This window comes from Molothrus aeneus, chromosome 3, assembly GCF_037042795.1.
Source record: "Molothrus aeneus isolate 106 chromosome 3, BPBGC_Maene_1.0, whole genome shotgun sequence".
Classification (NCBI taxonomy): domain Eukaryota; kingdom Metazoa; phylum Chordata; class Aves; order Passeriformes; family Icteridae; genus Molothrus; species Molothrus aeneus.
The window spans coordinates 25,011,895-25,038,529 of NC_089648.1; the positions used below are offsets into that span (position 1 = coordinate 25,011,895).

General features: G+C 39.5%; 1 long non-coding RNA gene across 1 annotated transcript; it reads right to left on the minus strand.

The window, feature by feature from the left end:
* Window positions 1-19,251: 19,251 nt before the first annotated feature.
* LOC136554499 (uncharacterized) lies at window positions 19,252-24,086 on the minus strand. The gene is made up of 2 exons (XR_010783341.1): window positions 21,769-24,086; window positions 19,252-20,275 (listed from the first exon to the last, which is right to left on the minus strand). It is a non-coding gene; the product is annotated as an uncharacterized lncRNA (long non-coding RNA).
* Between the last annotated feature and the right edge of the window lie 2,549 nt (window positions 24,087-26,635).

The following is a 26,635-nucleotide window of genomic DNA, read 5'->3' on the forward strand; positions in this document are numbered from 1 at the left end:
TTTTCCTCATATTCAGACAGAACTTCCTGTACATCAGTTTCTGCCCATTGCCTCTTGTCCTATTGCTTGGTACTACTGAGAAGAGCCTGGCTCCTCTTGACACCCCTGCTTCAGATACTGACAGTCTTTGATGAGGTCCCCTCTGAGCCATTCCCCTACTTGAGGCTGAACAGGCCCAGCTCCCTCAGATCTGAGATTTTGTCAGAAATAGAGAGATTTTACATATGATCTGGAGACAGATATGGCAGAAGTGTAATGCAGGCTGTATGTGTGGTTGGAAAGTAAGTCAAGGACTGTCCTCAGCTACAAGTCTCAGTGTCAGAGAAAATTGTGGCACAGATAGTGTGGAAGAGATCCAAAATGTTTAAGGAAATACAGGGGGCTTGGGTTTTTGTTGGAGACAGGCTAAGGCACAGGGTTACATGGATGAACATAAGGTAGGATGGTACCTAGCAGAGATAAATTTCTGAGCTGTTGCCCCTTAACTGTTACACATTTGGCTGAAGGAAAAAGATTGTGCTAAAAAGAGACACAAGGAGAGAACTATAAAAACAAAGAGAAATATGACTTTGTGGTGGGGAGGATGTTTCAAGCTCTCCAAGAATGCATGAAGGTCACAATGAGAAAAGCTCAGCAAAGAGTTTATTGAGAACAGTTCTGTGAGATTAAGGAAGTCATAAACATCTCAGGATTGGATCAGCAGGGATGAGTTACAGCAGAAGTTGATGGAGTAGTTTAATACTCAGACAAAATTTTGTCGTGCAGTAATAACACAAAGTTAGAGTTGGAAATGGTCTTTAAGAGATGGGTCTATGGATAGGAAGTATGCAATGGAAAGTCAGCAGAAAACTGGGGAAATGAAGGAGACAGCAAATATAGCTGAGAAGTTGTGGGAAACAACATGAGCAGATGATATCCAAAGATAGAAAGGAAGAAAGAATAAAGAAAAGTACAAAACCAGAATTGCACTCTTCATTGTAAATTAACCACAGCTGTAGCCATCAGTTTCACTCTGTAACAGAGTAAAAAATTCTATCTGTGGAAGTCCCTGGGATGGGGAAAGCCTAACATCCTTTCCAAACCAACAGAACTTTCCTGATTGAGAAGATAGCATGTGTTTTACATAAGTGGATATATTTCACTGTTGCCTTCACTGCTATCTTGAGTAAGGAGCCCTGATATTTTTTTCAAGAAATCAATTTGTTTCCATAAGAAGTTTCATGAAACAGAGTTTTTTCTTCCTAAAGGAAAGAAAAGAAACCAAGCCAGTGTTAGAAAGAACCTTCTCATTGATAATGGACACACATATTAAAACCTAAAGCTGTGATGTTTCTAAAACCTCACAACTTCTAAAAATACATTGAAGGCAATGTGTACAAAGCACGAAATCAGGAACCCTGAGATTTTTAATCATTGGTTCACATATTCAGAAATGAAACGCTGTTTCACTGGCTGTCAGATGCAGCTGAGAAGCACCACCTTTGTAATACTGTGGCCCGCTGCCCAAGGTGTTAAGAGAGAAGAATAGCATATCCAACTGAAATTACAGGAAGGACTACAGGCAAAATGTAATGAGATGATCAGTGAATGCAAATGAACCCTTTCACTTAAGACTGTGATAGAATGATTTCTCTGAATAGTACAAAAATTTCACATAGGTTTTTAGGCCAACAGATAAGAGCATATTGCTAATTTTAAAAGACAAATTACTTGAATAATTATCCTCCTCTTTAAATATTTTCTTAATTACTCTCAACCATATCTTCAGTTTTAAAGCAGAAAGTTAAGTGTAAGACTGACAAGTTAGAACATGTTAAAACTTTGCAGGTATCCAAATCAGAGCTACTGATAACCGGGCTTAATCTGTAGGACTGGGATGTAGGAAAACTCCCATTTACTTCCTAGATAGAAAAAATAAAGACTGAAGAATCAGGCCTTACATATTAATTATTCAAATCTCACATTTTTGTACCAAAGAATCAACCAGCTGAGGGGGTGCATGTATGTGTAAATATACAGATACCCAGGCAGACAGATAGAATTCAAATGTTTTTTTTTTTTTAGTGGCCTAAGTAGAGACTTGTCTGTCACTGATCAGCAGGAGGTTTGCTTTTGCTCCTAGAGCACCAGTAGCAGTTGCTAGCTGTCCCTGACAGAGGGCTGAAATGCACCAGCATGGCAGGGACAGGGGACGGGTGGCACTGAGCAGAGCAGCTTCACCACGCAGTGATCCACCCGAGTTCTGACAGAAGGCCAGCCTGCTGTCAATCATCCTGTCCTTGCCAATCAAATGCACATCCCTCCAGAGGCGCCTGCCGTTGACACTGGCACCCCAAACATAGCAAAAGGATAAAGCAGTGACATTTGGGAGATGACACATTGTCAAAGGCCCAGCAAAAACAGCAGAACCAGACTGTGTTTAGGAAGAACTAGTGTGTTTTACAGGACACACACACAAGGACGACATTCTCAGAGGGGATGGGTTGGGTGTAAACACCCTTGAAAGACCTTGTGCAAGGAAATCAGGAGTTGGGAATGGATAACAGCATAAAAAGGTCTGGCCAGGACTCTGAGGTTCTTTCTTTTCCCATCTGTGGAAAAACAAATGTCCTTTTGCCAGAGCTCTGGCTAACCTTTGCCAGAGAAAAGTACAGGAGCCAGAAAGACAAAGCTTTTGGAGTCTACAAAGCAAGCCCTCCATTTAATTACAGGGATTTTCAGGGGAGCTTATGACCTTATAATGTATAATAACTTATTTTTCTTCTTAGGTAAAGATGTGTGGCACTCCCACCCATTTTCAAAAGGGATAATTGACAATTAAAATAATTCTGGTAAGGTAAAACTGCATATTTAGAAAGTCATATTCTGATATGTATCCCTGCCTGAATAGATGCTATGTACATATTTTAGCATTACATTTCAATTGCTCCCTCTCTATCCCCATAAATTTTCCATTTGTTTCCATTTTTCCTCTGGCTTGGTTGTTTTTTCATATGTCTCGTGTAGAAGGGCCCCTCTCCTGGCACCTTCTTCTAATCTCACCTCAGTGAAATGCAATGTGTGTTGGAAAGAAAGTAAAATTATTTTCTTTGTCCTCGACCATCAGCAAAAAGTTGCAGTTGGAGCAAGGACTCTTTTCTGTCATGACACTTCCCATTGACTGCAACTGAGCTCGGTGGAGCTATTGCAGCTACACATAAAGTCAGCATGTCTTATTCATTTATTTGTTATTTCTGTGGTTGGTTTGTTTGTTCCTTTGTTTGTTTGGTTGGTTGTTTGTTGGAACTTCAATGCTGTCTGAAGACACAGTAAAGTGCATAAGCAATCACTGAGACTAATGGTAGAGGAAGCAGCTATTTCAGAAAAATTTGGGAGGTAAAATAGGTATCAAAATGTCCAGTTATAAAGGAAAATAAATTTTATAAAAAGAGCAAGGTTAGAAGGCAACTGTCTCTTCCTCTGAGACACTGGCAAGGACTTGATGGCTGCTGTTATCTGGTCCTGAGCTTCTTTTCCTTGGCATCTGTAGTAAAACTTCCAGTGACCTCAATAAGAATAAGACTGGAGTCAATATAAGCTCTTAATGTTGTCTCCTGCAGAGCTAAGTGCCACAGACTGGCCTTGCATTATGCACTGATCATCAGCTACTTTATCCCACCAATGTACTTTTAAAAATGCAAATATTAAGAAGTATCATTTCCATTCTAATGAGTGTTCCTACTTTCAGACTAAGAGATAAGCCCAAGCCAGATGTCCATGTACAAAAATTACTCTTGAAATATAAGGTAATAGCTTGTTCTGTCACCTTACAACATGCTCCATGGTCAAAGGATTGGGAGGAAATCCTTTTCTCTGGTCTAGGAAAATTCTCACTGCAGGAGGTGTTTTGCCCTTGGGGGTTGCCTGTCTCTCTTGCTTGGCTGTGGAGGCAGTGTGAGCAATGCACAGTGCAAACACCTAACGTGTAGGCTCTAACATTTAGGTGAACTAAATCTTAACTGAACTGAAGTTCCACTGCAATGAACTTTCTTCTCCCACATTCATCACCTTCCATGTCTTAATCACTGTCCTGTAATATGATTTTTGCCTGCTTCTATCACAGAAACATCTACAGGAGAAACTTCTATCTCTTCCAACAGTCTTTATTTCTTCCTCTTTGGGACAATTTCAGAAAGAGAGATCATCATCATTTGCCAGCCAAGCATCTTTTGATTTAATTACTTACTTAGACATGCAGGCCAGGGAGTTATGTGCGCACAGCACATATGTAGCTGGGTGATGTGTGCTCATACCAGTGGGTTATTTTAGACTGGTGGCTGGTTTTGAGACATGTGGGACAGTGTACCTTGACAACTGCAGGTGGTGTAAGCATGCTTACAGTCCTACTGGCTAGAGAAGTGTGAAAACTCTTTTTTTCTCAGTCTTGCCTTAGGGCTGGGACTGGAAGGCATTGACAGTGGCCTTGTGCTTACCCATTTTTCTGGTGAAAATATTCATTTTGTAGTTGACAAGGAAGCAGGTTACAGTTGAGTATCACTGTTAAGGGTAGTATTAACACAAAAATATCCAGCATCTAAAAAAGTTGATGTTTATCCCCAGAAAAATCAGAATGTTTCAATCAAAATCAACCCAGCTGTCAGATCCAAGAAGGAGAGATCCAGTGGTATTCTTGGATGCATTTAGATTGACGAATTTGGAAATTATGTTCTATTCTAAAGAATACATCAATTGCTCTCTTCTCATGCATGCTTATGGACTGAGAGAGCTACACAATTAAATTATTGTTCCACAGGAGACTTTCAGAAGATGATTCATAACCTCTATACTCAATAAAGTTTTACAGAGTTTCAGGTTGAAGGCTGTACATTAGCAGTAAATGTTTTCTCTCTGAATTACCAAATGTTTCCATAACTCAGATCAAGATAATTGAGGTGTTAGACCTCCCATTCTTTTATGTTTGTCTTTGTCTAGTCTGAAATAGCCACGAAAGTTTGGCAAAGGACAGGTTGCTTATCCTTGTGCACAAAAAGATTTATAACTTACCATTTGTTTCTTGAAGAGAAACTGTTCTGGCTGTTGGACAGTTCTTCAAGGCAAGCAGAGGACATTTCTGAGCTCCATGGGCTTGGCTGGCTGAACCTACAGGTCACAGATGCTCCTGTTTCACCATTTCATTGTCATGAGAAAAGGGACAGAGTTAAAGGTCTAAGTCATTTGCTCCATTCAAAGTGTTTCCACTGGTTCTTCCCGCTTGTGTTTTATTATGTAGTGCATTTAAATTTGGAAGCAGGATTTCAGGCTAAACATTCTCAAATGTTGCAAACTGGTTTTGGAAAAGCAAAAAGGCCCTTGTAGCACTATTCAGCCAAATAGTGACTTTTTTGGTGAAAAGTGGAATCAACCAAATAAATAAGGCAAGGTGCAAAAAGTTTATTGCTGCTCTCCTCATTAACAGAAAAAAACAAATGTTATAGTGTAATTATAGCTTTATGTTCCTTTTAGCAGGGCCCTTGAAGCCAGTTACAGTCTTCTGTATCTGTTCTCAGATGTGCTTACTCTCTCTACACCATTCTGAGCCTGCACTGCAGCCCAGGGTCATCTCTCAATGAAGGAGACATAACTGTGTGTGCCATGTAGAGTCAGTTTTCCCTGGATTGCTTACTTAGTAGAGATATAATGATTAATCAGAAATGCTGTTAGTGAATGAATGTGTAACTTGTGTCAGGATTTGGGACTGTAAGCTTCTCTTCAAGGGTTGTGAAGCAGTTGTATGCTGCCTGAGAAGACTCCTGGGACCTTACCAGGCCCTGAAATTCTTGGAAGAATTCCTTGGCAGTGGCTGAAAAACTGGGTACATTTGCATGTTCAGTCTTCCAGATGGTGGTCTATAGACAGACCTTTACTGTGCCTTGTTTATGCATTTTTTTGGTCTGCAGAGTATCAGGAATCTTTTTGACTTAGCAATGAATTTTAACTTTGAGCCCCACTGCAAGGAAGTGAATGCAGCTGCATTTATTAACACAAATTGTGCAGTTGGACAAATGTAATGGCATGAAAATAGCATGCTGCTAACTTGCTTTTGAAAGGGAACTTGAAAGTCTGTATACAGTATGACCATTACATTGTACAAAATTTTCATTTGAAGAGATGAAAAAAATATTGTTATGCTTAGTATTTTCATCTGTCTATTAATCACTCCAAATATAGTCCTTGTTAAATATATGGGATGGCAAGCTTTTTACAGAAGGAGCTTCTTTTAAAATTGCTCAGGCACATAAAAGGTTGCCTTATTCTACAGACTAGAACTCAGGTAACTCAGAACATGCTTTTGCATTAGTATTAATTGACATTATTTTTCCACACCCTGTATAGCAATTATTTTCTCTGAGTACAAAGAAAATGTATGCATAATAAAGACACTAACTTAGAGAGATGTAGCATGAAAAGTGCACTACAAGGTCAAATCCAGCCCAAACTTCCTTTTTCTTTTTCATTAATATTTTTAGAAGGAGTCTTCAAACTTGTAGGTGGTGACTCAATGGGATTTGATATGAAGATGTGACACCTCATCTTAAATTCCTTAACCACATTTCTTAAGTTGACAGGAATGTCAGGAATTGTGCCTGATAAGGCTTGCTGTCCTCTCCGAGCTGACTAATCATACATGAAGTCTTGGCAAGAGATAACCAGGTTACAGTATAGCCAAAATGACATCACATCAACTCAATTTCATATCCTGTAGACACCAGTGCCTATCACCACTCCAGGTTGCTAACATCCTTGACACACAAATGGTATTTTCAGTCTCCGATGTCCCCCTTTTACCCTGTGTCTGTCACTCTGGGGTAAATCAGGAGCAAATTTGTCACTAAATGTAAAGAACCATTAACTCACGGGCACTTTGTCATCTGAAGCATAATTTTCTGTGCATGGCTCGCCAATCCCTGGACTCGAGCTATTTGCATAACAGTTTGCTGTACGAATTTGTGACGGAGGATAGCGCTGAACTTGTTAAAATTCCATGTGAATCTCGGCACAGAAAATGGACTGGTGCTTTAAATCTTGGAGAGTTGTTCACATCAATAATGAATTTCAAATAATTTATTCACTTCAAGTGTAAGTGGTTGGCATACAGTCCTTACAGCTGGTTTGTTGAGATAATTGATTTCCATATAGTTTAAAGATGGGGAAAAGAAACATATGACAACTACAGCAGGTTTCGAGGCAATTGTGAATGCCATATCAGTTTAATTATAGCTCCATCTTTAGCTAACACGGGTTCTGTCCTATTGGAATGAAAATATCCCAGCAACTTGAAATGTAACAGCGATGAATTTTTTATGTTCTTCTACCTACCTTGTATGCTTGCTTAGGGCACTGTTACAAGTACACTTCTAGCTTTTTTCAGTGGATAGTTAACATGACATGCAAGACTGGTCTGCATGACACAGATAACTCAAGGGAATAGCAACAAAGTAAATGAGATGCATTAGTATCTGGATGTGAACTGGGGGATATAAGTTCTCAGAACTTCTTGTTTAATTTATAGAATTGTTTTTTTTTCCCCTGTGCATAAGATTTCAGAATGGTAATCATATTCAGGAAATGAGCTGTTCGCACTTCAGGTACTAATATCAACATGTAAAAGATAATCATTAACCAGATGTACCACTCAGCAGTATCTATTATATGTAAGCAAGCTAGCTGAGGTGATAAAAGAAGCTTTTACTTAAAATGTAGGTATACTGACCATGGAGAGAGTGGGAAAACTGTGAGGATTTTGTTTTGGTTGGATTTTTTAATTGACGACTCTATGCATGAAACCAGGGCTTAGAGAAACAAAGAGTGTAATAAAAATTTGCTTTGCAACTAACAGCTCATGTATGAAACACCCCTTTTGCTGAGGTCCAATCTGGCTGCCCCTACATGGGGCCATTTTAAAGGAGGTGAGCTGCACCTCCAAATTCTCACAGGTAGGAGAGGCAGAGGAGCAGAGAACCAGGAGTGCTAGAAACCCCAAACTTCACTCCATTTTTTCCTTTCCACTAAAAATTGATTCACATAAATTGCAAATAAAGATCTTTGTTTTATTCTTACTCCATTAATTCCTAAGTTCCACAGTGTAGTAAAAAAAGTAGCAGTCAGGTGTCCAGTAAACTTTCCAGCAGCCGGGAATTTCTTACTGTCCTGTTTCTACTTCACCTGATGTAACTTCCCTGATTACAATCAGGGTCCTATCCTTAACTTCCAGTGTTAAGTTGAAGCAATTCCTCTGGGCTGAGGCCATAGGTTTTTTTCAGTTTAACAGAAAAGTTATGAGTATATCTCAAATATTTTTCTGGCATCTGTGTATGCTGGAATAAATGAGAAAGGACTCCTCTGATATAAATTATAAACTGTAGTGGTGAAATAAGGGCTTCAATGGTCTAGCTTGACATAGATGGCACAACATTCCCTGCCATTAACTTCTTGTTTTACAGATATATACAAACTTTTCTTTTGACATTACTAAAGAGCAGAAAGTTCCCCTCCAGCTTCCAAGACTTTTTTAGGATTAACTGCTGAGGATCTGCAATTGAGGCAAAATACTTGGTTAAAAAAAAAAAATTAAAAAAAGCCTAAGTCTTCTGGTATTTACTTCCAGCTCCAATTCCAAAATACTAAACTCCTTTTAAAATGAAACACAAAAGTAAGATGATGGAAAAGATCCTGCTAGTCCCTTACAGTCACCACATAAGTATCGTGGGATGCATAATCACATTAGAACTTTGCTCCCTGTTTTTTATTGGAGTTTGTGTGATGCAACAGTTTTTGGCTCAAATATGTAGCTTTGATTCTGTAAGTGGGCATTATGAACTCGTATTCATAATTTGAACTTGGAGCTTGGACTGGGTCTTGTATCAAGAAGTCCCTGTGGGGAGTCACACCAAAATTGTCTTAGCTGTTCTAATTTAAAGACAGTAAAGACAGTCCTGGAATGATGACCAAGGGCTCTGGGAGCTTAAAAAGCCTTATTGGCACACAGATGCATTAACACTAGAAGGAGCTAAGTAAAGAAACTAAAATGGGGGCTCTATGCAGAAGCAACTCTCTCTAGCATCTGTTTTTACAATACAACAGAAAATTTTGATTGCATGAGAAATTTTGGTGGTTGATTTTGTTTGCAAGGTTTTCTGAAATGTATCAAGAGGTGGAAGTGAGCTGGAAATTGTAACAGAGAAATCACCAGTCGAAGTACCACCAAGACTTCCTATGGGAGAACAAAGTTTCAAAAATACCCTTTCACTTTTAAATATAGGCTCAGGTCTTGCTAATATGCCTGGAGTGGCTTGTTGTGGGCAGGCAGGAATTCTGCCTATGGAGATAAGGTAGCCAAGTGTGAAATAAAGGAAGTGTTCTGCAAAAGCACTGTGCCATGGGATCTAACCTTCTGCAACTCTGAATGTAGTCAGGTGAGTGGCACACATTAATAAATAGATGCCAACAATTTTTTGTGTGTTTCACACTTTTATTATGTATTTCAGGTTGCATTTTTGCCTCCCAAACTGGTGAGCTAACTTGAATACTAAATAAACAGTGGAGAGTGACACTTTTCCTTTTAGTCATTGACAGTAACTTGTAACACCCTGCTTGCTTCCCTCAGCCTCCACAGGGAGAGAAGGGAAGAGCTGGAGAATGGAATCCCTCAATCTCCAGTGGATGCTTGTCTAACTCTGTGATTTCAGAGGGGACCTGGCCTGTCCAAGCATCTAGTAACTTTATTAGCTTTTAGGACAAATGTTTGTTAGGTCTCTGAGTACCTGATTTACTTGCTATCCTCAGCCACTGAACAGACATATTCAGTTTCAAGGGCAAAGGCTTAGAATCCCAGAGCTATATAATGCTTTCAAATATCATAAACCAACATTTCTTGCGTGCCATTTTTGTGTAAAAGTTGTTTCTATATCTAAGAGAAAACAGACTGTTAATTCTGTATCCTAAAGTCTGCATAGAATACAAAGATTTGGCCATAAATTTTCCACAACTTCTAAGATGAGACATAAAGTGCATCATCAACAGGACTTTGTCCCTCTCAGAGTAAGTGAAAAAAGTCCTTGAATGGTTTGAATCAGTCTCCAGACTTCTAACTCTTATTTGTGGAGATAAAAAGTATTTCTTGATATCCCAGACCAGCAACCACATGGTAGAACACGCCTTTTCAGCTTATGGAGTGTGCTGTGTACTTGGCAAGTTGTTTGTCATGCATCAGGGTTAATCTTTTGGGGAGCCACCAGATAACTGTATCCACAATTATGGAAACTGCATTCAGCAAAGATAACCACTTGGGCACACTTGCTGCTTTCCTTGCTGAAGGCTGCCCTGGTGGTTCGTGCCTTGAGAAGTTCTGCAATAGCAGCAGAGCTGCTGGCAGCAAGAGTGGCAAAGTTTGTAGGGCTAGGTTGAAAAGCATGAATGTTGATGGGAGCATGACCTTTTGGACACTCAAACCACACCCTGCACTGCCCCCAGCTTTGGCTGAGACTTTTTTACTTCCACGTCCAACCTGAGCACTTGATCCAGATCCATTGTCCCAGCCAGGTGACATCTTGCTGCCTACTATCTTTCATTCAAGTGTTTCCATATAGAAATGGATGTCATCTGCTGGCTCAAAATCTTAATATTTCCTTTCAGTTTCTGGCCAAGAAGTGGTGTTTGATTTTTCTAAGTTGCTGAGAGAGTAGGCATGATTGAATCTGTGTGTAGCAGAAAGGATGTCAAGACAAACTGATATGAATGAGAATTTATTAGCAGGCTCCACAGTTGATGCCACATATCAAAAATCACAAAGGAAAAAAAGAAGTGGGAGGAAGGAGGGGTGCAGAGAGAAAACTCTCCCCAGTGGCAAGCTGGAAGGAGAAGCTGTGCTTGGCATCCTGAGGCAAACGACTCCCTCAGGCATCCTATCCAAGGCAATAGGTAGTTCCGATACAGTGCTTTCCCTACAGCAACTACATTGTTCTGTTCAGGACTCACTCAGGCTCCCTGCTGGTTGCTCCCATTTCCAGGGCAAGTTTTGAGCAGGTGGAGGTGCTGTGTGGCTGATTAGTTGGTGAGCTCTGTATTTTTGAGTTCCTTGGCTTAAACCAAAGGATACAACTAAAGGAAAGAGAGAGGAAAAGGAGTGGGTGATTCTTGCACTGGTACAGTCACTTCCACTGGAAGGTGCCATGCCAACACCACTGGAGTACAAGACAATGTCCCTCCTACCTCCAGTAGGGCCCTGTGCTCTCAGGAAATCCTGGTGCCACTGCACAATTTCCATGGGGCCAAAAGCATCATTCATCCCTACCAGTGCCATGCAGCAGAATACAAGGAATGCTGTCTGTCCCTTCATTATAAAAACCATCCAACTTTCCAGCCTGAGCAGGACACACCAGCCACTGCCCATGGGGAGGACAGGCTGCTGTAGGGAGTTCTGTTCAACTAAAGGCACTTGGAGGTAGGCAGAAAACTGTTGCTGGTGACCATTTGCACATCTGTAAGTATTGTTTAAAAGTAACAGTAAATATATCAGCAAATGAATTGGTACTCCTGAAGTGCTTGATTAGCTGCTGTGAAAAATACATTAATAAATCATCAATACATTATTCAATTGGCTGTTGCCTAATATCTTAGATTACAGAAAAAAATGGAAAGCCATATCTCACATTAAATATTTCTCCCTTTGCCCAGGCCATGTGCAAGGATTCTCTAAAACTTGTCTGCATCAGAGTGTAAAACCTTGTTTGTAGAGTAGGGGACCCAATGCCACTGCTTCTATGCTAAACAATTTGTGCTTGGATCATAATGTAAAGACATTGATATTTGTGTTTGATGTAAAGAGCCTCAAGCTGTAAAAGAATAGCATCATATTTAAATAGAAGCTGGATAGCCAATTATAGTGGTTTATATTACAGAAATTCCTGTAAATAAAATCAAGAATTATTAAATAAGTGCATTTCACTAATCCATATCCTGAAACAACCATTTCACAATTAGTCTGTTAATTTATCGAGATTATTTATTGTTCATAGACCTGTGTAAACACTGGCCACCCACACCATCAATATGTTTGCAATTCTGCATTTGCAGTGGTGGATCCTGACCAGCCTTTCAGAAACATTTCATAGTCAATTCATTCCAAAACCAGCATTTTTCTGTTTAAGGAATAAATTTGAGATCTTAACCACATATTCAGTCATTCATTTTTTAACTGACTTTAGGTTAATTATTAGAAATTGTCATTTCCACATATGTTTAAAACTTGTAACAATTAATATTGTGCGGAATTAACTTTTCACAACTGAACCTGTGACACTCATATTAAGTATACAAAACCTAAACAAGTATAAAGTAATAAAATAAATGTTTACTTGTCTTCTTTTTACTTGTTCAGATGATAAAATATCAATATCTTGCAGTATTTCCAAATTAGTATGAAAAACATTTTGCTTATGAATGTGCCATTTTGCTGCTTTGTTTATAATGAAAAAAGCAGCAGCTAAGTATAGAAAGATTTATTTTCACTTTTATCATTCACTTGCAAGAAGTTATTCTCCAATTACTTATTAGCTGTAGAATAATACTGAAATTAATACTGAATAATACTGAAATGAGAACCCCAGTCAATACTGCATGCATCAAAAATGATTAAAATCTTCACTTACTGAGAACTGTGAAATGTTTATTCGTTTTTAGACACAGAGTCCTCCAGGGAGTGCTACAAATCCACACAAGCTCACTGCACCTTCAGTGTTGCATTTGAGTGTTGATTTAGATGGAATATGTGTAAAAACTCCTGTCAGCAGACAGCTCTCTAGTGACTATACATCTGCAAAGGCTCAAGAACATAAAGTACTGCTGCAGGAGTCTGGAATAAATTGTGCTCACCTCACAAATTCTGGATCTGCTTGGTCCACAGTCACAAAGGGAAAACTGCTGTGTTTTAGAATTAGAGAACCAGAGTTTATTTCCTCATCCTGTATGTGTGTGTGTAATTTTAGACCAATTTTTTTCCTGAGTAGCAGAATGTTAATGAAATCAGCAAAGGAAAGAAGATTGGTGAAAGTAGGACATAGAGTGATGTGAGACTGGTACTGCAAGTTCCCTGAGCTACCTCAGAGCCAAAGGTAAAGCTCTCTTCTCTTCAGGAAAAAATGAATCAAGCTTTTTACCCCACAGCATCCTACTTAGTTCACATTCCTTAAAGCTACTCTGTATTCCCTGCAAAGATAAAAGCACTTTTAGTTTTTTCTCATAGATTACCAAAAATTCATTCATATTGGAACAAAAAAACAAAACAACAAAACAACTTTTCCCAATATTCTGTCTCCAGAAAACAAAAGTAACTACACAGTGGTTCATCACTTGCTACAGTTACAGACACAGATTTTGCATTCTGTAAATGTTTCAGGATTTCCATTCCATGAATTTACTGTCTTTACTGAGTTTACGTATCTTTAAGGATTTGCAACAATTTGTGGACATGAATGAGTCCCACACTTCATCTACCTAATCTGTGAAAAATAAAGGTCTCTTTCATTTTGTTTGTTCCCCAGTAATGTTTTGTGTACCACTTGTTTCTGCATTGTGATAAATTGTCAATAATATTTCATATTTACCTTCTCTGTGTCTCATGAAGAAATGACATTCTATGTTAACCCTCAGTTACTTCTTGTCCACACAGACCCCTTATACTCTGTAAGACATCCTCATTCAGAATCTGATCAATGCAGCTGACCATTCTCTCTGTCTTTCAGTGTATTTTTCTAGGTTTAACCATATTGTTTTTGAGATTATGTGACAATACACCACAGGCTATATATCAGCAAAATAGTTTCTGATCTGTTCTCTATTATTTTCCTAATATTCTTAATTGGGTTTGCTGCTGTTGAACACAGGGCTGACATATTTACCAGGCTCTCCAAGATGTCTTTCCTGAGATTAATTTGTTAATTTAGTGATCACAGCCATGTACATGTGTTTGTTTTTCCTACATGCATTGCCATTATCGAAATAGAATATATTGGCTATTACTTCATTGCCCAGACACTCACAGAACAAAAGAATTACAGAATATTTTGTGTTGGAAAAGACCTTTAAGATCATCAAGTCCAACCATTGACCCAGCACTGCCAATCCACTGTTGAACCGTGTCCCCAAGTGCCACATCTAAAGTCACCTAAATACCTCCAGGAATACTGACTCAACCATTTCCTTGAGACAGCCTATTCTGCTGCTTGACAACCCTTTCCATGAGGAAATTTTTCCTAATATCCAGTCTAAGCCTCCCCTGGTGCAACATTTCCTCTTGGCCTATCACTTCTTACTTGGGAAAAGGGACTGACCCCCACCTGGCTACAGCCTCCTTCCAAGCAATTGTAGAGAGTGACAAAATCCCCCCTTGTGCCTCCTTTTCTCCAGGCTAAGCTCCCAGCTCCCTCAGACACTTCTCATCAGACTTGGGCTCCAGATCCTTCCCCAGCTCCCTTGCCCTTGTCTGGACATGCTCCAGCACCTCAATGTCTATCAAAAGGTGTATATCAGGAGGGCTTTTTTCTTTAGTTCTTCACATAAGTTTTCATTTTTCTATCTTGAGTAATTCAGTGTTAGTACAGATCTCAGCCCAGGTTCCCATGGGTCTCCAGCAGTATCCTGTTTTCACTGAGAAAACTGATCATTTGGTCTTTCTTCCTTGTTTGGTCCCCTCACACTTTTCCCCCATGGTGAACATGCTGTGTTTGCCTAAGAAACAAGTCTGATTTGCACTATCATATTGCAGCTACAGACACTATTTCAGGCAATGAAATATACAATTAATGTTCCTTGTCACTTGCCTTTTTAGTTTCTTTACACATTATTTCTTGATGTAGTTCTTACATCCTTTCTGCTTCAGTTTTCATCTCTACCACTTTTCCTCCCTGTGTCTTTGTCTTCACTTTGCCATCCACCCAAGTTCCCATACAACATCTCCTGTTACCCTTTCCTGGATGACCTCAACCCTCTCCTCACTACTCGCATCTCTTTATGCAGGTTTACTAGAGATACAGTATCAGCATCATTTCTCTCATTCCAGTGCTGATCTCTCACAAAAAATAGCAACCAGATGTAACCTGTGCATGAGCTAAAGTCACTGAGTCTAGAGGAGTCTCTTCACTGGAGTAAGTAGAGTTTGGGGCCAAGCTTTCTGTGAAATCAGGCTAAATTATATATGAGGCTGGACTGCTACTCCCAGCAGATTTAGGGAACAGTAAACATGCCACTTCCCCTCTTGGGCTGTTTGACCATGGACGCCATGATAAGAGGGGGAGATCTGCTCTGGTGGGCTGAGGTGCACCAGGCTGAAACACAGTCTTCTCAGATTCATCTGCCCCTCCAGTGAATTACTTGCAAGGGGTGAGTAGCTCTAGGAGGAACATTGCAAAACTCAGGAATCTATGCCTTCCCTAGTATTTGACAACTAAGGGATAATGGAGCAGCCAGCAGGTGTAGGGAAGAATGAACAAAGCCATGCACCAGGCAAGAAGTTGATACATTCACCTGGGCTTGCTGTAGTTGACTGTAGATGCAACAATGAAACACAGGACACCAAGCACTGTAGCCACCAGTCTGGAGAACTGTGCTGAATTTTGGTATTTAGTCCCATGGCTCTTTCAAAGAGATAGCAACCACAGTAATTAGGTACCACCTCGCTGGGAAGAGCATTCCAGTACTTTATTATTCTTTCAGTGAAAAATTTCTTCCTAAGATCCAACCAGTACCTTCCCTGACATAGCTTGAGACTGTGTCCTCTGGTTCTGTCAGTTGCTGCCTGATGGAAGAGACCAACACCCACCTGTCTACAACCTCTCTTTAGGAAGTTGTAGAGAGCAATAAGGTCACCTCCAAACCTCCTTTTCTCCAGGCTAAACAGCCCCAGCTCCTTCAAACATTCCTCACTGGGCTTGTGTTCCAAGCCCCTCACCAGCCTTGTTGCCCCCTCTGGACGCCCTCAAGCATCCCAACATCCTACCATCTCTGGATGTGTTTAAAAAAAGACTGGACATGGCACTTGGTGCTATAGTCTAGTTGAGGTGTTAGGGCATAGGTTGGACTTGATGATCTTAGAGGTCTCTTGCAACCTCATTATTCTGTGATTCTGTAATCTCAGCATGAGCAGAGCAGAGACAGAGCAGCCATCCTGTCACCTGTCTGTCACCCATGATGTGGAGCAACAGAGCTGGGACAACATAGTCGAGTTTCTTTACAACAGGATGAAGCCTTCCCAAGTAATAGGACTTTTTTCCTCATACCTCAAGCTCTGATTCTCTCAAATGTCCTTTTTGATGCCTGCACTTCCTTTTCTTCCTCATATATCCAACATCCTTGTTTGATCCATTCATCACTAGGGAGCTCTGTGGGATTCAAGATTTTGTGTATGTAGAAAATTTTGTGAGATGGAAATATCTGGCTATGGGTAAGAAAGTGGAAAAGACCATTTCTGTGATGCAGCTTGTTACCTTTACTGTTCTTAAAGCTATTTGTCAAGCACTAAGTCAAATAACAGCCCATCTCTACTGGGCTCTGCTCTTACACTCACGAGTACCTTCCTCCTCCAGTGGTACTGAAACCAGCAGAGACATCCTTCCCACCAAATAAATGCCCCTTATGAGAGAGAGTGTTGGACTGAACCTCTTTGGCACAGAGAGACAATCTGAAGACAGCATGGGGGAGTGAAGGTGCCACAGTAAAGCATTTCAGTGAAATAACTGAGTCAGCTCCTATGAGCTCTAATGGCTGTAACGACCACACCTTGTGGCCACTGCTCTGCTTTTGCCAAGGCATGTTTTCTACGGGGTGACCTCCTCTTCAGGGTAGGCAGAACACTTCTGCTTTTGCACACAGGTTCTTTGTGCCAAATAACATCACATTTTTGTTGGAGGTTCATGGTTACTCTTTCTTCAGTGTGTCTCTAACTATTTTGCCAAAGCCACGCATCCCCTGCCATCTGTCAGGTGGCAAGAAGAAAGAATGTGGCTTCCACTGTGCTGAAGGACAGGGAAGCATGTCATGAGATGAGAGAAATTCATATCACCTCACAACAACTTCTTTCATGTGATAGGTTATGAATCATCAGGGACTATTTTATATATAGTGTAGAAACCAGAAAGTTAAAACCCCACAGACTAAGAAACTGCAGTGGTGTGATGAAGCAAAAGATGCTAAAGCCCTTTCTGGTCCTATATACCAGTGACCACAATAATAGAGTTTTTTGTAGTGATTCTTTTCAGCCAGTAAGCTAAGTCCTTATGGACAATGCCCACAGTTTATACTTCTCACAGAGCAAACATGTTTTATCTTTTATCTAAGCTGTTTCCACACTTCCGTATGCTTCCAGTTATTTATCTTAATTGTGGAAACAAAACAAATACACTACAAGTAAAGAAATGACTTGACCTTCCTTCCATAGGCCACATCCTATATTCTTTGTGTGCTCCAAAGCTACCTTGCACTCTGATTAACTTGACTAGGAGCTGTGTTTGTGTATATTCTCACACAAAATGTATATATAACCTGCCCTCACACGGCTCCACAGGGCCCAACTGAAATCCCAGAACTTCAGCTGTGGTATTAATCATGTATTCATGATGAAATGTGGGTTGCAAGAAAATATTTAAGAGCCCATAGAAAATTTTCTTCAAAGTATGCAATCCCTAAATATTTGGGTTCACATTATAGTCCTTTAGCTAGGATTTATTAGACTATTTCATATTTGCCTTTCTGTTTATTTTGTAAAAGTATTCTTGTCTAGCACACATTTTTTATGCCAGCCTTGCTTTGCATTTTTACAGTCTGCTAATTAGACCATTTTAACTAATTTGTTTGCATTTTGTATGAGCAAGTTGGGCTTTTGGATTGACTAATGTAATTGCAGCCAGTTTCTGCCAAATACAAATTACTCTTTCTAGTGTGAGCTAGAGAGAAAAGTAAATATTTAATAGCCATCAATACCCTTGCAGCATTCTAAAGTGTGCTTTTTTCCTATGGAAAGTTTAAATAATTTCTTCAGAGCTTGATTGCACTTTAATGTTAAGAAATTATTTTTTAATCTTTTTTGAAATAATAATGAATTAGACATTTTAACATGTCCACAAGGGTTTTATTTCTGTGCACTTTGCAGTTTTAAATTCCAAGCTTTAAGATCTGGTACTTTGATGTTTGAAGTTTATTTGCTTAGCTTTTTATGTACTGAGTACCATCTCCTGAAAACGTTTTACTGGCATGTACTTGGATTTTAATGTTTCTAAGGGGAGGAAGACAAATCTTGTAGCAAAGTTAAATTGTGGGAGTTTTGCTTGCTTTGTCTCTTTTACTTTTTTTTTCTCTCCAAAGGAGCATAGCAGAAGACAGGAACTGTTTACCAAACATCAGCATTATTTGTATCTGTATTTTGAACTGCAAGTCTTACATGCTTCTTGTCTGCATAAATGTACATAAAAGCATAAGAGCCCCAGAGCCTTAAGCAGGTTAAAGCTCCTCAATTTCCAGCCTTAATATTCCTGGGGTACTTGCTATGATACAGATTAAGAAGAGCACCTGCTCACCAGGGCAGGGCAACCTTCTTCCTTTTCCTCTTCCTCATGTCTCACTCCCTCTGTGACCCATGTAGAGAACAGGGCTGTGTCTGCCTCACCCGAGGGGCTGCCCCTGAAATGTTCTATGCAGAACACATTCCTCAGGTCAGGGATATCATAAAAGTCCAAGAGGTATTGATCTCTGACAAAATTTGGTGATGGTGCTCCACATCCTGCTGTGCTCTCAGAGGTGTTATCTGTGCATTTTCCCAAGGGTGTAAGTGCTTCAGTCTCTACTTCCTTTTCCCACATGAAGCTTTCAAATGCATGAGTCCCACAGGTCTTAACCAATAGCCTAAGGAGTGGGGCAGCTGTTGTTTTCTGCCACCCACTGAATGTGGGAATAATCTATGTTTTCTGCCACCCACTGAATGTGGGGAAGCAGGAGGGTTTGAGCAGGAGTGGTGGGTACTGGTTAGCTGTACCTGGGCTGCCTCAGTGCACTTTAAACCTTGCCTTACCTCTTGTGCAGCTGGTACCAGCCCCAGGATGCTGTGGGAAGCAGAACCTGCCTTTGCCCATCTTTCTGTTTCATCTGATGAAGCTAAAATGGTTGACAAAGCAACAGTGAGATCCAGCACTAATCAGAGAGAAATCAAAACACCTTTTAGCCAAGTCCTCGACATGTCAGTACTCATTTTATTTTCAGATAGGGTGTTAACACCATGTCATGCAACATCCATAACTGTTAATTAAGACAGTGAATATGTAATCACATCCAAATGACAACAGAAGTCCATATGATCAGCAGGTTATAGAACCAGGTTCTGGATTTCATAATTCCAGCAACCAAATTCCTTCTCTCTGTTTCATTCCTGGTACAGCAAATGTGTCACAGAGCATGAAGCAACAAGTTTTTGATGTATGTTCCATCACTGTCTTCACAATCATCTCATCATGTGCTAAGAACAGGTGCACTGCAAAAAGTAACAATCTTTTTTTGGTTTTGGTATTTACCTGGCCTAGATGGATGGGCAGGTGATATGATCAGTGAATTAATCATGCTGTTCTGAGAATGTTACTACTAATATAACATACTATAAGGTTACAGGCAGTCTTACCTGACCTCCTGGATATGTTTAATTGTGACATTTTGTTAGTAAACCCAAAACCACCATTCTTGGATTTCTGCAAGTCCCACAAATATGAGTGGGAAATGTGAGCATAACTCTGTAGTAGGAATTGTCTACTTGGATTAATTTTTTTTATGTAATACTGCACATAATACTAAAATTTGATACTGAGAAGCTGTAGCTAATTTAACTATATTTAATAAAAGTAGATTTAATACTAAATTTCTGGTGTATATTTTCCATTATGACATGCTTGCTCTTTGGGAATAATGGTCTGGAGTCCTTATATACTGAATTTCTAGAGTAAGTGTGTTTTCATGAAAGACACAGAGAAAAGTACCTCCCCGTGCATCCTTATATTTTCTATCTTGGTACCAGTATTTTGGAAATGAAGAGGACAGATTATTGAATGGATTTGCTTATCTATTTTTCTAAGTGTGCCCATCTGAACACATATAGAAGAGCTGGTGTGGTTTTGGTACCCCTGAGAGGAGATAAAAAGATGGAGTCTTTGAAGATGTTGGTACCATCACGCAAGAGATCTGTCTAAAAATACTGCACAGATCATCCCTAGAAAAGAGAAGGAAGTCAGGTTATTTTCTCACTTGTGACCATTCTATGCTTTTTCCATGCCTGTGTTCCCTTGCTGCTAACAGGATTATTCACACAAGGAACACAATAGCACTTTAGCCTTAAGCAGTTGGCCTCCACACTGATACACAAGTGAGCATGTCAGATGGTGCTTGCTGTGATGCAGAGAACAAACTAACCAAGGACTGGACTGTTACAAGTCACAGATAACTGAAATTTATTTTAATCATTTCTGTCACAGGAAAGTATTTTCTAAATGCGTTATGTCAAAACATCCCAAGAAGTGACATGTAATCCAAGGCACATGTTTTATTCTTGGTTACATTTGCAAATTGAATCTCAGTACTTTCAAGGCATTTTGAATTTAAAGTAATATTGTTAAATGCCTGTGTTCTTGTGCTTAACTAAAGCAGTGACACAGGAATATTCAATAAAGGACTTCAGTATAATAATTCATTTATTCACTGAATACCTTGTCTTAACAACTGACAACTTTTACAGATCTGATCCCTCTCCAGAGATTTAGCAATTCTCCAACATGCAACAGCCAGAGATGAGGAGATGGTAAAAGAAATGTACAGTACTTTTCATATTCAAATAAATATCCACCATAAAAAACAGATGCTTTTCACCATCTACATCACAAGACCTTTCAGTGTTTGCTCTCAGCTTATCAACTCTTTATTTTTTTAAAAGCCTATGACACTCAATGTCTTTACAATGTCAAGTCCTGGTAAAACTTCTCAGGAAAACAAATCCCATGTGTTTATCTTTCTAAACATACAATGGTGTTCCTCACACTGATTCAGCCTGACTGTCTCTGCTGCGCTAGGTTGTCTCAGCAATTTCCAGCATTTCATACTTCAAGGCAAAATCACTTGTTTGTAATTTTGTCAATTTCTAAGGCCAGTATTTCTACACTTGAAAAGTAGCTTGAATGTAAGGGGCAGTGCATCAGTTCCTCTGTGTTACTGTAACAATCCAGCAGGAAAATTCTTGATTCAACTGATGGACACAGAATGTGAAATAGCTGCTATTTCTTAAACATATACATCCTCTATAAATTTGTGCTCTGCCCATGACATTGTTCCACTAAAGACAGACGTACTGAGAAGAAAAATTTCCATGTGAATGGCAAGACATTTTGCAATCATTGTGTGAATGAAAAGGGGAAATTACAATCACCAGTTTTAGACTATTTTATTTATATCAAGAAGTAGATGTTTCTAGTGTTAATTAAACTCTGTTTAGATTATGAGAACAGTGAGATCTTGTCCAAGATAAATTCATGGTTCATTTTATGTCATTTGTACCAATAGTTTGGATTTAATAGACCAAAATGAAGATATGTATGGGAAAGGTATGTGAGAAAAAAGTGCATGCAAAGCAGTGATGTGAATAGTGTAAAAGAAAGAAAAGCCAAAGAAGGAAAAATAATGGTCTGGCTGGATGTTGCAGAAGTTTCTACTCACCTGTGATAGAAAGAGGTGCCAACAAAGCTGGTCCTTGTTGAGTTCTACGTTAATACAGGAATTCTACAAAATTTAATATCTTGATCAACAGTGGGCTTGCTCCTCCAAGAGTACAGATCTAAGCCTGGCCATCACTTACATGATGCACTTTGACACAAAGCATTTCTCATGTTGCTGCTTACTATGAAATTTTGTTTACAATGATAAGCATCACTTTAAAAGGTGATAAAGACACAATGAACAGGAGCCAAACTTTTCAATTGCTAACCCATTCTATAATGTACGTGAAGTATACTTAAAAAACAGGAATGCCAGTTATGTTTGCAAGTGGCTTCAGATTAACAAGGGCAGATATAATCCAAAGTACTGCTTAAAGGTCACTGAAAGGTTTAAAGGTTAAACCCTGCTCCTTTTTTTTTCACTTCAGACTCCAAGGGTTTCAAAAACAAAGGCCATTTCTACTCTCAGCTACACTAGTGTGAATTTAATATTCACAAGTGCTTGGTCTTAGTTGGATTGGTGTGGATTTACAGCAGAAAGACTTCCAGCTCTGGCCCTATACTGCTGCTTTGCTGCTTCGTTGAAAGAGCAGGCTTTGTTCAGCTGCCACTTTCACCTAAAAGAAAAATAGATATAGCTATATCTATATCACCTATATCTAACTTTCTCCATGAAAATTTGTCCATGGATTTTTCAGAGCAGAGAAGCTGCACAAAATACTCTGAATACACTGTAGGTGTTGAAAACACATATAATTGGGAAAGGCAAATTTTCATATTAAACAACCTTTTTTGATGTTCTTTGTCTAGAAGCAAGAATAACACACTTCCATCAGCAGTTCTATGGCATTTTTGAATGTGGTGAAAACGTTGGATTATATTTTACTGTTTGTTAACAATAAAATCATCATTTCCTTAATTCTATAATAACTTAACAGGAGCTATACTGTTGAAAAGAAGAATGTCTTATCTCAAATGAGGTTTCCAACTAAGATAATCTGAGGAAATGTATAACAACTGTGATCCTAGGACAACTTGTTTTTCTACTATTAGAAGTAATAAAACCATACTATTTAGCAAAATCTTTAAAAATTGTCAGCCAATATACAAAAATATTTACATCTTTTCTTCCTGGAGAAATACTTCAAGTCTCTCCCTTTGTGTCCACACTTCCTCACATTCCCTGAGGACAGAAAATATTCCAGGGCCTGGAAGGTTCAGGGTCAGTCCTGAAACAAATTGCAAGCATGATACACTTGAGCTCAGCAGCACTGCCTTCACCTGTTCTCTGCCAGCCACATCACCCTCCAAAAGCCCATCCAAATATTCTCTCCTGGCTGGGTCTGTAAGCAGTCACTGCTGGAGAAAGTTGCTTCAAGAAAACGTGGAGGGTATAGTGATAAATATATAGAAAGTTTACAAACCACATTCTACAAATTCCCTTTGGGTACCTTCCCACAATGTTACCCTGAGAGGTAGCTGGGTCAACAGCAGCAAGGAGCCTTGTAGGATCCCTTAAATCCCTCTTAGTCCTACAGGCTCTTTGCATTTTGCTGTTCTGCTCCTGTGCCCTCAAGATCATTCTTCCTCAGATCCTTCAATTTCATATCCCACTTCTGTGATGTCTCAAGTGTCCTCTCAGAATCTCCACTGCTCCCAAAGCTCCTGTTCTCGTTCATTCCACATTGTCCTGTCACTTGCCCATGCCTGCACAACACCATTCCATGGGCAGCTCTCACCCCAAGGTCCCTGCTTGGTTTCTAAACCAGATAGCACTATGGATAGGCTTTTTATCAAGTAATATTTTTAAGCCTTTTTTTTCTCTTTTGAAGCTCTCTGAAGGAACTAGATGAGATTTTGAGATTTAAGTCATCATCTCATGCAGAAGGAAAGATGAAATGTTGCATGAGAGACAAAAAAGAGAAATGGCAGCCTTTTTATAATACGTCCAAAAATACAGTACAGTTTTGGGAATTGCAGCTGGTTTTATGACCCATCTGACAACTCATGGCTTGAAAATCTGCAAGATGTTTCCTTCCCTTGATCACATACCTGTAAAAGTACTTCCAGCAAGAAGTATTGCCAATGTGACCTTGTGGGGTTTTTTTTTCCCTTTTCAGCCATTGCAAACAGACATACAAATAAATTCAATTGCTTGGATCTGGATAGAAAATAGATCCACAAGAATGACAATTTGGGCAATGTATACTCATTTCAAAAGTCAAGAAAATATTGACAGAAAACACTTCTGCATTTTCCTCTGGAATTACTGAGTATATTTGATTAAACATATAAACTTCACTTTGGTATTCAAGTTCACCAAGCATGTTTGGAATAACAATTATTCTATTAACATACTGACATGATCTAGTCAAACAAAATTAAACGTGTTTTGGGGTAATAAGATGTAAAGCCTTATTTAAGTATTGCTGCATTTTTAAAACAATGGAGAGACAGCGATATCTGCAGAATCAAAACAGTACTCCCACAAAAACTGTAAATTAAAATCATTAACCTCAGCCTTGACATAAGCATCTTTTTCCTCAGGGGCATGGACCAGCTGTCCTCAAAGAGAAATTTTAGTTTCAAAAAGCTCCTAGGAAAAATAAACAAAATACAATGGTCTACTATTCATAATATACAACAAGTTGTCTCTAATTCTGTTCCTAATCATTGTCAGGCCAGAAGAAAAAATAAAAATGTTTTAAAACTAAAAATTTTTATAGTCTTAGAGATCTGGGAAGCATCTGAAAAAGTTTAAGTAAGGGATAACATTCTAACCGTAGCATTGGCTTAACAACCTGTACAAGCTCAGGTGCCCCATCTTATGCCACATTTTCCAAACTGTGAAATTCACATGGTATTTCTTACCTTGTTCAGAGCAGCTGACAGGCTTTAGTTAGAACAACACTTGATTTTCCTTGTCCTCTTGCCTATTCTGTTGCAATAGGGTCTGCCTTTTAAGCATTTTACTGTGACATCTTTGTTATCTGTTACCTCAAAGTTTTTGATGGTGCCATATATACGCACATGATGCTTTGTAAGCAAAGTTCAAAACTGCTGAACTTGTGCACCCAAGCGTTAACCTACATGCAAGAATAATCTAGTTAATGAAAAGATGACCAGGGAAAGCTGAGTCTGTCTGTAAGCTCAGGATGTGAGAGGTAGCATGGTCTGTGGCTGGCACTAAGAGGACCCAAAACTGCCAGTGACCCATTGCGTGATTCCGAGGAAGCCATTTCACCTTTCTGTTGTGCTTTTCTTCCCAGCCTTCATCTCTCCAACCTGCCAGCCCTTCACAGCAAGATCTGTCTCTTATGATATATCTCACAGCAGGAGCTCAGCTGGGGCTTCCAAATTAGAGCTGATTGGGAATTTTGCAATGAAATGAATTTTCATTAGAAAGTGCAGCTCAGTTTCAGTGCAGTTCCGCAGTGCAGTTGTGGGGATGCTCACCCAATATATGAGGAAGCAAATTCAGATAATGACTCTGAAAAATGCTTTGTTATAGGAAGTAGATCACCTCCAGGAGGAACTGTGGAATGCACCTTGCCCAAGGACAACTATCAGGCTGTGGGTGAATTGACACAGTCCTCTGCAGTTAGAGAGACAGCAGCTCAGGAAATTGAACCCAAGTATGCATGGGGAGATCACGTGTTCTTTTGGTGGGAGCTGGGTTTATTTGTTTGTTTGTTTGTACTAAACACAAGCCTTCTAAAAGCACTTATGTTTGCTGCAAGAGAGCACTGGAGCATCAGTGGAATGCTGGGAAGTCTCATGGGTAGATTTACTTGGCCTAACTTGGTTCTGCTCCGAACCCTGCCTGCTGTTAACAATGAGATCAGATGTATTTTAACTTGTAAAATACTTACAGTCTAAAGGAAACAAACAACTTCAGAATAAATCATGATCAAATATCTGAGGAGCCTTAATGACAAAGAAAATTTATTTTTAAAATAATTCCAAAGAGAAATAGGAAGGCCTTCTGGTAATTATGAAAAAAACCAAGCTGTCCCCAAAAAAGGAAAAAAAAACAAGCATGAGGAAGGAGACCACAGCAGGTAGGTGTGGTCAAAGGGAATAATCAGATCAGTAATTCAAAAGAAATAGTAAAAAAATCAGTAAAGAAAACAGGACATTAAAGTACTGAATTAGGGGGAAAGTGATATGGGGCTCAAGTAAGTTTTGATATGCTCTAACAAGAGAAGGGAGCTTGAAGGAGTAATATCACTACAGTTTTTAGGACATTTCCTTAGTAGCTTCTGAATATTAATTCTGATGAAACACACTAAAGAGAGAAACACTTGAGAAAAATTGGTTTTTACAAAAAAAGTTCTGTTGTTACAAAGCTGATCTCCACTATGCACCAGCATAAGCTGCTACCTGTGCAGAACATTGCAGCATTACCAAAATGGCAGTGCTGAAGGGAAGATGTCTTTTCTCCATTTTCTAGCCCCACTTCAGCTCCTCTTACTGTCTGCTGACATAAAATACCCTGTGTGAGTAATCCAGAGAGCAGCTGAGTCATGTTCAATCCCCATGGTCACTTTGAGCTGAGTATGACTGCATTACCCATGTGGTATCTCCGAAGAATATGCAAAATGTCATTTGCTGAAATGGCAACTCTTAAACGTGTCTCCAGGGGGCATTTTGTACAAAAGTTAACAATATTGGGAGGACCATATCTCTTAGGCTACAGATTTGTACTGGGCCATGCACTGCTCTGTCTCCAGCTTCTGTGTCCAAAACACGAATTTTGTGTGCATTCCTGTGGAGCTGGGAAGAGGATTCAGGCTCCAGGGTAGCTGCAGTCAGGACACAGGCTGCTGCATGGTGCTGGCATTGCCACTGTGCTCACCTTCCAGGAG